At 45.8% G+C, this 2,500-nt stretch overlaps 1 protein-coding gene across 4 annotated transcripts in view; it reads left to right on the top strand.

Moving 5' to 3' along the window:
- dennd2da (DENN/MADD domain containing 2Da) overlaps positions 1-2,500 on the top strand; it is a 59,077-nt gene that overhangs the window by 23,860 nt on the left and 32,717 nt on the right. The gene's annotated exons all lie outside the window — the stretch shown is intronic.

Here is a 2,500-nt window from a genome sequence, read left to right as displayed (position 1 = left end):
GCAGTGTAACATGTAACATGTAGCAGTGTAACATGTAACATGTAGCAGTGTAGCAGTGTAACATGTAACATGTAGCAGTGTAACATGTAACATGTAGCAGTGTAACATGTAACATGTAGCAGTGTAACATGTAACATGTAGCAGTATAACAGTGTAACATGTAGCAGTGTAACAGTGTAGCAGTGTAACATGTAGCAGTGTAGCACTGTAACATGTAACATGTAACAGTGTAGCAGTGTAACATGTAACATGTAGCAGTGTAGCAGTGTAACATGTAACATGTAACATGTAGCAGTGTAGCAGTGTAGCAGTGTAGCAGTGTAACATGTAGCAGTGTAGCAGTGTAACATGTAACATGTAGCACTGTAACATGTAACATGTAACAGTGTAGCAGTGTAACATGTAACATGTAGCAGTGTAACATGTAACATGTAGCAGTGTAACATGTAACATGTAGCAGTATAACAGTGTAACATGTAGCAGTGTAACAGTGTAGCAGTGTAACATGTAGCAGTGTAGCACTGTAACATGTAACATGTAACAGTGTAGCAGTGTAACATGTAACATGTAGCAGTGTAACATGTAACAGTGTAGCAGTGTAACATGTAGCAGTGTAACATGTAACATGTAGCAGTATAACAGTGTAACATGTAGCAGTGTAACAGTGTAACATGTAGCAGTGTAGCACTGTAACATGTAACATGTAACAGTGTAGCAGTGTAACATGTAACATGTAGCAGTGTAACATGTAACAGTGTAGCAGTGTAACATGTAACAGTGTAACATGTAACATGTAGCAGTGTAACATGTAACATGTAGCAGTATAACAGTGTAACATGTAGCAATGTAGCAGTGTAGCAGTGTAGCCGTATCAGACACAGTCATAACTGCAGAATAATAACTGTGTATCATGTGACATATTTAAGGATGTCCCAGGTTTAAAACACACAATGTTCTTTCTTTCCCCAAACCTGATTGTTGACGTCCCTGCAGTGGACACAAGTGTAAGGGAACAGTTTATAGGCAGTGTGTGGAAGCAACCAAAGCAACCACAACATATCCTTGTTATTTCATCAGAAGTGCTCTCTGAACTAGCGTAAATAAACGTGTATCTCGCTGTAGTGCTTTACTGATCCCCACAGCTGGGGAAGAACTGACCTGGAAAGTCTTTTAGGAAAAGTAAAGAAATGTTTTATTTCCTTGACAGTTCTTTGCTTTCTAATTTTTCTGTCCGTGTCATGCTAATGGATTAAGGAACCTGACTACCGTGTAGAGTCATGTTCATCTGAGAAGGTTCTCTTCACACTGTCTGGACTTAAGTTCTACCAGTGTTTGTTCTGCCACACGTTCTGAGTTGTGTGTAGAAGTTCAAGTGCCATGAGAATGTCTTTGTCTGATGTTACACAGTGAGCTGGGATTGTGTTCTGACCTGCTTTTTCCTCAGGGCTTTACACTGCTGCCGAGGTGAACTCCCCCTCCCCCTACACAGTGTGTGTGTGTGTGTGTGTGTGTTCTTATTAACAGACGTCAGATGAGCTGTGTGTATATGACATCAGCACTCACTTCTCACTAACGTTCCACACGTCCACACATCCACATGTCCACACATCCACACGTCCACATGTCCACACGTCCACACATCCAAATGTCCACACGTCCACATGTCCACACATCCACACGTCCACTCCTCCACATGTCCACACATCCACACGTCCACTCCTCCACACGTCCACATGTCCACTCCTCCACACATCCACATGTCCACACATCCACACGTCCACTCCTCCACACATCCACATGTCCACTCCTCCACATGTCCACTCCTCCACACATCCACATGTCCACTCCTCCACATGTCCACTCCTCCACACGTCCACATGTCCACTCCTCCACATGTCCACTCCTCCACACATCCACATGTCCACTCCTCCACACATCCACATGTCCACACATCCACATGTCCACTCCTCCACATGTCCACTCCTCCACACATCCACATGTCCACTCCTCCACATGTCCACTCCTCCACACATCCACACGTCCACTCCTCCACACGTCCACATGTCCACTCCTCCACATGTCCACTCCTCCACACATCCACATGTCCACTCCTCCACACATCCACATGTCCACACATCCACACGTCCACTCCTCCACATGTCCACTCCTCCACACATCCACATGTCCACACCTCCACTCCTCCACATGTCCACATCACTCTCACATGTCTCCACACATCCACATGTCCACTCACACATCTACTCCACTCTACATGTCCACTCTCCACATGTCCACACATCCCACATGTCCACTCCTCCACATGTCTCTTCCACACATCCACATGTCCACACCTCCACATGTCTACCTCCACACCTCCACATGTCCACTCCTCCACACCTCCACATGTCCACACCTCCACACATCCACATGTCCACTCCTCCACACCTCCACATGTCCACACCTCCACTCCTCCACATGTCCACACCTCCACTCCTCCACA

This window comes from Hemibagrus wyckioides, linkage group LG05 (genome assembly GCF_019097595.1).
Source record: "Hemibagrus wyckioides isolate EC202008001 linkage group LG05, SWU_Hwy_1.0, whole genome shotgun sequence".
Classification (NCBI taxonomy): Eukaryota; Metazoa; Chordata; class Actinopteri; order Siluriformes; family Bagridae; genus Hemibagrus; species Hemibagrus wyckioides.
The sequence above is the reverse complement of the archived record's forward strand: the minus strand, read 5'-3'. Positions and strand labels throughout refer to the sequence as shown.